This window comes from Leptonychotes weddellii, unplaced genomic scaffold (genome assembly GCF_054177405.1).
Source record: "Leptonychotes weddellii isolate Sample4059 unplaced genomic scaffold, ASM5417740v2 HiC_scaffold_8433, whole genome shotgun sequence".
NCBI lineage: Eukaryota > Metazoa > Chordata > Mammalia > Carnivora > Phocidae > Leptonychotes > Leptonychotes weddellii.
The window spans coordinates 1-8,741 of NW_028055215.1; the positions used below are offsets into that span (position 1 = coordinate 1).

Genomic DNA, 8,741 nt, shown 5'->3' on the forward strand with positions numbered 1-8,741 from the left:
TTTTTTTTTTTAAAGATTTTATTTATTTATTTGAGAGAGAGAGAATGAGAGACAGAGAGCATGAGAAGGAGGAAGGTCAGAGGGAGAAGCAGACTCCCTGCTGAGCAGGGAGCCCGATGCGGGACTCGATCCCGGGACTCCAGGATCATGACCTGAGCCGAAGGCAGTCGCTTAACCAACTGAGCCACCCAGGCGCCCAACGTTAAATATTTTCTTAATGCTCCTTTACAATCCTTCTCTACACTATAAAACCACCCCACCCCATCCCCAAACAACCACTCACTTGTACTGTTACTATAGATTAGCTTGCATTTTCTAGAATTTATATAAAATAATACAATATATACTTTTTTGGAGTGAAGAGGAAGGTGTGTCCGGTGGGAAGGTCTCACTCAGCATAATTAGAGATCTTCTGTGTGTCACAATTAATAGTTCATTCCTTTTTATTGCTGAATACTATTCCATTTTGAGGGTATACCACAATTTTTTGATCCATTCACCCATTTGTTGGCCATTTGAGTTGTTTTTAGTTGTGGCTGTTACTTTTCTTGTTGTTACCGTTTGTCTGATTGTACCATGTATTTGCTTGAAACAAAATGCAAATAATATCAATACACTTCTATATTTCCTACTGCATTTCTTTTTTTTTTAATTAAAAAATTGTATTTACTTTGAAGCATTCAGGATTTACTACTCCCCCTACTGCACCAGGCAAAGTTAGTGGCTGTTGAAAATAGACACCAGGACAGGGCTATCTAAAGACACATGAGGTAGTGTGTTAACTATACAAAAAAAAAAGACACTGTACAGTTTATTTTATTTATTTATTTATTTATTTAAAGATTTTATTTATTTATTTGACAGAGAGAGAGATAGCGAGAGCAGGAACACAAGCAGGGGGAGTGGGAGAGGGAGAAGCAGGGTTCCCACTGAGCAGGGAGCCGGATGTGGGGCTCAATCCCAGGACCCTGGGATCATGACCTGAGCTGAAGGCAGACACTTAACGACTGAGCCACCCAGGCACCCCGACACTGTACAGTTTAAAAACAAATCTTACACAGCCTTACATTTCAATTTTTTTCTTTAAAAGGAGTGAGTTGTGTACAGGGGGGTTAAATGCTTGATAGACAAGAAAAAAAACTGCTCGAGAACCAACTTATTCATCATCATCATCTTCGTCTTCCTCCTCCTTCTCTTTGTCTTTCTCGTCTCCCTGGTCTTCCTTCTTTGTCTTGTTTTTTTCAGTCTGGATGACTCCCTTTTTTCCGCCTCAGACTTCCCTTGAGCGCGGTGTGCAGCGATATCCTTCTCATTTTTTTCCTCAGCTGAGCGGCCTTATTTTCGTAAGGCTGCTGGTCATCTGCAGCGGTGCTGTTCCACGTCTCTCCCAGTTTCTTTGCAACATCACCAATGGATAGGCCCGGATGTTCTCCTTTGACTTTTGGCCGATACTCAGAACAAAACAAGGAAAAGGCGGAAGGAGGCCTCTTGGGTGCATTGGGATTCTCGAACTTCTTTTTTGTTTCCCCTGTAGGGGGCATATAAGTTTTCATTTCTCTTTCATAATGGGCCTTGTCCGCCTTTGCCACGTCTTCAAATTTTCCTTTTTCTCTTTGGCAGACGTGGTCGTCCACCTCTCCAAGCACTTCTTAGAGAACTCTGAGAGGTGGACAGAAGCATCCAGGTGCTTGTTCTTGTGCTCCTCTCCGCAAATTTGCACAAAAGAATGCATAGGATGACCTGTTGCCTCTCGGCTTCTTAGGACCTCCTCTGCCTGCGTTTAATTGTTTTCTTCAGAGAGGCAGAGTCACCAGTGCCCGCCCGGCTCTCACTTGCCCTGGCACCATCTCTGTGGAGCTCAGTGTACTGCAATCAAATTCCATCACTTCTTTTTTTTTTTTTATGTTATATTAATCACCATACATTACATCATTAGTTTTTGATGTAGTGTTCCATGATTCATTGTTTGTGTATAACACCCAGTGCTCCATTCAGTAGGTGCCCTCTTTAATACCCATCACCAGGCTAACCCATCCTCCCAACCCCAAATTCCATCACTTCTTGAAGCTGCGTCTCTCTCCTGACAAAGAGGACTGAGAAGCGAAGATGAATTTGAGTCAAGGTGATCCGGAGCTAGGGGATCCGTGGTTGCTTCCTCCTGGCAGCTTCTTCTAGAGCTGAAGGAAGGGAAGCAGAAACAGGCTTGTGGGGTTCTGGCTTCCTGGGACCCTAGAAGACTTCAGGCTTTCTTCAGGACAGTGAACACTGAGGAGACATCAGTTTCTCACCTTTCCTAGTTCTACTTGGATCACACTTACTAAAGGGAGTCTCCTCACCCAGAAACCGTGAGTACACAATGCCCTTTGCAACCTCCCCGGCTGAGCTCCAAGCCAAGGCCCACTGCCCCGTCTGCCTGGATTCCCTTGAGAGACCCAGTGACCACGGACTATGGGCACAGCTTCTGTGGCTCCTGCATCCACCAGTGCCGGGAAGACCCACAGGACAACCTCCCCTGTCCCGTGGGCCTCCACCACCGTCCCGACAGGAACCTCAAGAGGGACATGCAGTTAGGTCACATGACTGCTCTTGTGGAGTGGCTTCCCGCCAGGAGGAGCAAGGAGGAGGCTGCGGGAGGAGAAAGCCCTGTGTGAGCGGCACAGTCAGGCTCTGGCCCTGGTCCGTGAGAAGGACCTGGAGCTGCTGTGTCCGCAGTGCAAGGTGTCCTGCGGCCACCGGGGCCACCCCCTGATGCCCATGGAGCAAGCTGCAGCCGGCCATGGGAAGCAGCTCCAAAGCTACACCGAGCCCCTGCAGAAGCAGGTTGAAGATGCTGAGAGGGGGGTTAATCTCGAAATTATCTGAATTTCAAATGAAGATAAAAATTCAAAGGGGGAAATTACATTCTGACTTTAAATAATTTGAGTTTTCTTAGGCTAAAAAATTTTAAAAAAGTTTTCTTAAAGAGAAAGGAATTCTTTTCGAATTACAGATTGAAGAGAAAGCCATTCAGGAGAAACTGAAGGAGAACCAAGTAAAATTCTCAGAGTGTGTGAGCACACTAAAAGCGTTCCTGTTTGAAATAGCAAAAAGGTGTGTAGTCAGAACAGGAGTTGGTCACAAGTATTGAAAGTATCTATAATTGGGTGTTTGGGTGGCTCAGTCGGTCACGTCTGCCTCCCACTCAGGTCATGATCCCAGGGTCCTGGGATTGAGTCCTGCTTCAGGCTCCCTGCTCAACTATGAGTCTGCTTCTCCCTCTCCCTCCACTCCTCCCATTCCTTTCCCCCTCCCCTCTCTCATGCTTTCTCCCTCTCTTCTCAAATAAATAAATAATCCCCCCCCAAAAGAAAGTAGGGGCACCTGGGTAGCTCAGTCTTAAGCTTTTGCCTTTGGCTCAGGTCATGATCCCAGGGTTCTGGGATGGAGCCCCATGTCGGGCTGCCTGCTCAATGGGAAGCCTGTTTCTCCCTCTCCCACTCCCCCTGCTTGTGTTCCCTCTCTCGCTTGTCTCTCTCTGTCAAATAAATAAATAAAATCTTAAAAAAAAATAAAAGAAAGTAAGTAACTATAACAGATACAAAAACCTAAACACTCCAGACTTCTTTTCATATAAATTCAAGAAAAAATGGGGCACCTGGGTGGCTCAGTCGTTAAGCGGCTCCCTTCGACTCAGGTCATGATCCCCGGGTCCTGGGATCGAGCCCTGCATGGGGCTCCCTGCTCAGCAGAGAGCCTGCTTCTCCCTCTCCCTCTGTCTGCTGCTCTCCCTGCTGGTGCTCTCTCTGTCAAATAAATAAAATCTTTTTAAAAAATTCAAGAAAAAATATATTGGTTCTCCTGAACAATATTTTAACCTACAGAAAATAATCTATTGAAGGTCAGTTTGACACTAGATATTGAAACTGCTCACCCCAGTCTTATTATCTCAGAAGATAGAAAAAGTGCAACATTAGGAGAGGTGAAAACAAACTTTTCTTACAATCTCAGCAACCTTACTTTTTTTCCAGCAGTCCTGAGTTTCCAGAGAGTTGTTTCTGGCAGATATTATTGGCAGGTGGAAGTAAGAGGCAATGGTCAATGGGCCGTAGCTGTCTGTAAGGAATCTTTTCCTAGAAATGCAATGACTTCCCCATCCCCAAAAGATGGATGATAGCAAATCAGTTCTGTCTGGTCCAATAAATTCCATTTGACATTTTCCTGGACTATGAGTTGGGGAAGGTTTAATTTGAATAACAGGTCTCATATCTATACTTAGACTGATACATTTAGAAAAAACCTTAGGACTTCTTTCTTTTTTTTTTTTTTTCTTTTTAATTTAGGGCTTATTTCTATATTGGACCTACCTTAGACCTTACAATATAGTAACTCGTAAAGAACCACCTAGGGACCTTTGTAGGCTGGTATTTTTCTCTCTGTTATTCACGCATGCCACTTGGAATATTAATTATATAATTACTAATTGTTGGGATGATATGATCTCAAGAATTCTGGTAATTTGGGCTTTGGTTGTGTGTGGTTTTCACCTTTTTTAAAGTGATTCTGTATTCACAGGAAATTGCAAAGATAGTGCAGTGTGTTGTGTTAACACCTAGAAGATAGTCATCTTTCATGGAGAGATGGTGCCTCTCTTTCACTAACTACAACTTATTACTTAGCAGGACTACTTCACAGAAATGGTGCGGGAAACAAATGCAAAGTGCTTTTGTAGTTTCAAAGTAAAATATATAAAAATTACGGGTCTCGGGGTGCCTGGCTGGCTCAGTCAGTAGAACATGTGACTTGATCTCAGGGTTGGGCGTTCAAGGCTCATGTTGGGGGTAGAGTTTACTTAATTAAAAAAAAGTGTTTTTTTTTAAATTACAAGGTTTTTCTTACATTTTCTCTTCAAATTTTTGTAAATGCACTTGCAACATTTATAATTTTCCTATGTCCATTTCTAGAAATTCACCAGTTGATTAAATCAATTATAAATTCCATGCTTTACAATATATTGAAGAAAATGGTCCTTTACTTTCCAAATTGTTATACTTGGAAAAGCCATTTTATTTTATTTCATTTTTTTTGGAGAAACCCATTTAATGCCAGAAAGTTTTAGGGCACTTTTGCAGAAACTGGTGTGTATAGACCCTACTTTATTAACCAGTGGCCAGGATTACAGTCTAAGCAAATTTATAATACTCTAAGGTACAAAAAGGACCACAGTCGATTTTTCATTTTGTCTTTGTTTATACAAGGTATTTACAGATTTCTATTTGTTTTGCTTTTGTCTTGCAGGTTTGAAAACCATGTTCATATATAACCTCAAAACACCACATGCTTGTGTTGTATTACATTATGTTAAACTTTCATTTTAGAAAATACTTATATTTGGAGACCTTTATGTGTATTGTTTACAAATCTTGGTAATAAAGAGTTTTATTTTGTGGGGTGCCTGGGTGGCTCAGTCTGTTGGGCGTGGGACTCTTGACTGAGGCTTGGGCAGTGATCTTGGGTCGTGGGATCGAGGCCACCCCCCCCCACGTTCTGGCTCTGTGCTCAGCAGAGCGTCTGCTTGTCCTGCTTGTCCCTTGGCAATCCCCCAACCCCACTCATGCTCCCTCTGTCTAAAATAAATGAAATCTTCATGGAAAAATTTCATTTTGTATATCTGTAATTTTTGTCTACAATGTGAGAAAGATGCTCAGAGTTCTGGGGAACCTCTTTCATTGAAGTAGGAGGAACCCATACATCGATCAGGACAGCCTGTAGTGGTTGTCAGCTGCTTAGCAAGACAAAATCTAGTACTTTTTTATGTAAAGTGCAGTGAGGGTCAGCAGGGCACTGCTCCAGTACTCCACCCAGTAATCTAACTCCATCACGCATGTGCTCTCAGCACTGGGTCACTGCAACTAAAAAAAGAGCATTAAAATGGCACACTGAGGCTGAAAAACCAACAGCAGGAAGTGACACACATTTTCAGTTATTCCATTTTCTAAAATTAATTGCAAGGCCCCACTTATCTGCAAGGTGGCTGGAAAGAATACATTAATATGAGGTGAAAAGCTATCATTTGCCACAATTCTTGAATCTAATTAGACATTAGTGAAATTCACATTAATAGTAAGTGCTAGAATTTGCTAGAATTAAAACTCTCCAATTAGAACTTGTAAATAGATTGACATAGACATTGCTAATAACTTTGGCTCAATTTGACAGCAGTTATTCAATAACTTCACTCACATCAGAGATACTTCTTTTAAAGATTTATTTATTTATTTATTTATTTGAGAGAGAGAGAATGAGAGACAGAGAGCATGAGAGGGAGGGGAGGGTCAGAGGGAGAAGCAGACTCCCTGCCGAGCAGGGAGCCCGAGGCGGGACTCGATCCAGGGACTCCAGGATCATGACCTGAGCCGAAGGCAGTCGCTTAACCAACTGAGCCACCCAGGCGCCCCAGAGATGCTTCTTTTAAAGTAAAATAAGAATTAAAAGACTCTTCAGTTGACACTTTTTCAATGATTTCATAAGTGATCTGGCAGCAAAGTCACTTGAATACTAGTCTTTGTTTATTTACTTTTCTTTGCTTATTCACTCTGTTCTTGGCCTTGAAATTGACAAGAATCAACTGTGACTCTACACGAGTTTTCTGCTTGCCAGGACTCAGGAACAGGGACATTCCCCCATTAAAATTCTGTGGTTTTAAAGTTGGGGGGAGTGAGGAGGAGGGCATAAAACAGGGACCCTAAGCAAGGGAGGTGGGAAGGCAGTGACACAGTTTAAAGCTAATGCCCATGGGACTTGCTGTTGCCTTGATTGGTTGGGGTTAAGGAATTAGAGAATTCAAACATGCTTCCAAGGATTTCTACATTTGCTATTAGTCACATGGAGAGTCCACCACTGAGACGTGGAGATGAATAGTTTTCTGATGTGGCAGAGGAAGTTGGTGGTAAATCAAGTGAAATTTTTTTTCACATTTGAGGGAAAATATTTTCAAAGACCCTGAAGCAGGACAGAGTGTGAGTGGTTGGAACCAAGGCAGTGGGGAATTGCTGTTCTTCAATCTTGTATTTCCAGCTCCTATGATGGTGCCTGGTTACTAATAATTGCTCAATGAATATTTGTGATATTTGTTTTTATTTCAAATGATCTCTATGGCCAATGTGGGGCTAGAATTCATGACCCCAAGATCAAGACTCACATGCTCTACCAACTGAGCTAGCCAGGAACCCCTATTTGTATTTGTTAGGTAATTAGTTAATTATGGAATATACAAACCTTATACACCAAAATCATGGTACATTGCACACCTTGCTAACTGATTTTGTCTCCCTGGTGTGGCTTATTAGTCCAACATTCCCTCCTCTTTACTTCAAGGGTTGACTCAGCTCTCAGCTGTCATTCCAACAAAGAAACAGTAAAATCATCACTTCTACCAATCACTGCCACCTCCCATCTCCAGTGTAGATCTTGTTTATCCAAAGGAGAATATATTTACTGTGTGAGAAAAAAAAAATGAACCCTTATAAAAACATAATTCTTGGGAGTAATAGGTAAACTCCATATGATGCACTGAGGAGGACCTGACATCACATATGGAAATAGTATTCCTGCCTAAAATGCTTAACCTGGATCTAAAGAAGAATTCATTAGATAGTTCCAATTGTGGGACAGTTTGCAAAATAAGTAGCTTGAATTCTTCAAAAATGTCAATATTATGAAAGATAAAGAAAGGCTGAAGAACTCTTCCCAATTAAAAGAGAATAAAAAGACAAGGCAACTAAATACAATTTGTGATCCTATATTGGGTCCTGGATCAGGAAAAACAAATTTATACAGAGCATTATTGGGATAACTCAGGAAATGTGACTAGGAACTCTATATTCAATTATAATATAACAGATTGTATCAGTGCTGAATTTCTCACATGGTAACTGCATTGTGGTTAAACAAGAGCACACCTTATTCTTAGGGCATAATCTATTAAAGCATTTATCCTCTCCAATGGTTCACAAAAGAAAAATAAAGCTCTGTATAAACAGAGCGATAAAGAAATGGGGCAAAATAAAAGCAGGCCCATCTAAATGAAGAGTATATTATGGTCACTAGACTCCTCTTGTAACATTTCTGTGGGTGGAAATCATCCAAAAATGAAAAATATTGGGATGCCCGGGTGGCTCAGTCAGTTAAGTGTCTGCTTTCAGCTCAGGTAGTGATCCCAGTGTCCTGGGATCAAGCCCAGCATCATTGGGCTCCTTGTTCAGCAGGGAGCCTGCTTCTCCCTCTGCCTGCCACTCCCCCTGCTTGTGCTCTCTCTCTCCCTCCCTCTGACAAATAAATAAATAAAATCTTAAAAAAAAAAAGACAAAATGAAAAATATCCATCTTTCCTTTAACATGGAAAATACTTTCTTTTCAAAGACAATTGTAAAGGACAGGTAGGATATTAGGAATTAACACTGTGGCATACATACGATCTGTGCATTGCTAGATCTTGAAAACAACATGCCCTACGCCTTCTTATTTCTTCTGTGTTCATGTTGAGATTTCTGGGTTTGTTTGTTTTTTTTTTTCACGTAACATTCTTAGTTTATTGATCCTCTCATGAAAAATCTGCACAACCAGATAAAGCCACTGCAGCATCTTTACTCCTTCTGTTGTCCAATCTCCAGCTCACTTTTTGCCAGCACCAACATTGGCTTTTGCCGTCCCCCTGACTTTCTTCATTCTGTTCTTGCGTTCCTTTCGCTGTTTTCTTGATGTCTT

At 41.7% G+C, this 8,741-nt stretch overlaps 1 pseudogene; it reads right to left on the reverse strand.

The window, feature by feature from the left end:
- Positions 1-1,156: 1,156 nt before the first annotated feature.
- Positions 1,157-1,883, reverse strand: LOC102728259 (high mobility group protein B1 pseudogene; annotated as a pseudogene).
- Positions 1,884-8,741: the final 6,858 nt, after the last annotated feature.